This window comes from Bos grunniens, chromosome 5, assembly GCF_055505025.1.
Source record: "Bos grunniens cultivar Pamir isolate PY7600 chromosome 5, Bosgru_T2T1.0, whole genome shotgun sequence".
NCBI classification, from domain to species: Eukaryota; Metazoa; Chordata; class Mammalia; order Artiodactyla; family Bovidae; genus Bos; species Bos grunniens.
The window spans coordinates 94,288,255-94,290,000 of NC_141169.1; the positions used below are offsets into that span (position 1 = coordinate 94,288,255).

At 38.9% G+C, this 1,746-nt stretch overlaps 1 long non-coding RNA gene across 1 annotated transcript in view; it reads right to left on the minus strand.

The window, feature by feature from the left end:
- Nucleotides 1–858: 858 nt before the first annotated feature.
- LOC147372621 (uncharacterized) overlaps nt 859–1,746 on the minus strand; it is a 3,049-nt gene continuing 2,161 nt past the window's right edge. The window contains exon 2 of the long non-coding RNA XR_015164895.1: nt 859–1,665. This is a non-coding gene — a long non-coding RNA (uncharacterized LOC147372621). The remainder of the gene's footprint in view (nt 1,666–1,746) is intronic.

Consider the following 1,746-nt stretch of genomic DNA (forward strand, 5'->3'; position numbering starts at 1 on the left):
TCATTTTAAACATTGTCCTTGGGACTGTGACTTCTTTGTTTAATTCAAATCATTTTAATCAGCATTTAGTAATGTCAACTGTGAGCCAGACACTTCACTTGGCATTGTTTGGAATCCAAAGCTAATTAGGGAAAAATTTAAACCCTTAGTTTCTTAGTCCATTCGGGGTGCTTTAACAAAATACTACAGACTGTGTGGCTTATAAACAGAAATTTAGTTCTGGGGGCTGGAAGTTCAAGTTCAAGGTGCCAGCATGGTCATGTTTTCTTGAGAATCCTCTTCCTGGTGCTTCTAGCTGTGCCTTCTTACTCAGTCCTTACACGGTGGAAGACGCAAAAGATTTCTGTAGAGTCTCTTCTATGAGAACACTGATTCCATTCATGAAGGCTCCACCCTCCTGACCTCTCAAAGACCCCTGCTTCTAATACCATTACATTAGGCATTAGGATTTCAAGATTTTGGTGGGACACAAATACGCAGACTATAGCAAGCAGGGACTAGCTAAGCTAAGCTAAGTCACTTCAGTCGTGTCCGACTCTGTGCAACCCCGCAGACGGCAGCCCACCAGGCTCCCCCGTCCCTGGGATTCTCCAGGCAAGAAGATTGGAGTGGGTTGCCATTTCCTTCTCCAATGCATGAAAGTGAAAAGTGAAAGTGAAGTTGCTCCGTCGTATCCGACTCTTAGCGACCCCATTGACTGCAGCCTACCAGGCTCCTCCATCCATGGGATTTTCCAGGCAAGAGTACTGGAGTCGGGTGCCATTGCCTTCTCCGAGTAGGGACTACAGACTGACTATAATTAACTTTCATTAAAGAACACAAATGTATGGCAGAAATGACCACAATATTGTAAAGTAATTAGCCTCCAATTTAAATAAATGCATTGAATAATAATAATAAAAAAAGAACATAAAGTGTTATAGAGAGATAAAGAGCAGATTACAACAAGAATGACCCTTCATCAAAGAGTAAAAGATTGAGCTAGGCCATATTGAATATGAATATAACTGTTACCATTTATTGAGAAGTTTCTATATGCTAGTTACTGTAGCATGTAATGTTTCCTGTACATTATCTCTAATCTTATAAAATGGGACTATTTTTAACTTTACATTTTCTGTATCAGTTCACAGAGCCTAACAAATGGAATCACATGCATTGAAATTTTGCTTGAAAATCTGAATACCCATTTCTTGGGCGCAGGGTATGGGGGAGGTTAAATGGGAGACATTTAGGCAATTGAATCCTAAAAGAAAGACAGGAAAGACCATGATCTGAATTAAATGTAGTACCTTTGGCAGATTTCATCACCTATCTACTTGGCTTATAGCCACATAGAGATGTAAACTTTGCAACCAGTGTGCAGACTCGAAAAGAAATACTTTGAGGATTATAAATTGTCATCCTCTTTTGAATTATATATATCATCCCTCTAAAAGAATTCAATCAAGATAAACATGTTTGTCTCTGAAATGTGAAGAGGTAACAAATGCTTTCCACATAAAAATTAAATACTGTTTTTAAAACAAAAATCTTGTTATCAAGATGTATTAGCAATGGCCAAGGCTGTGGTTGGCTCAGGTTCCTAAAACATGCTATCATTTTAAGGCCTCAGATAAGTTTTCTCTTAGCAGTGGCTGATGATTCTGTTCAACACCTGGAAACCTGAAACACAAATGTACAATTGTGAAGGAGAAATTGGATCTAGGAATGCAAACTTACAAAACTGGCAGTTGAGGCAAAGGG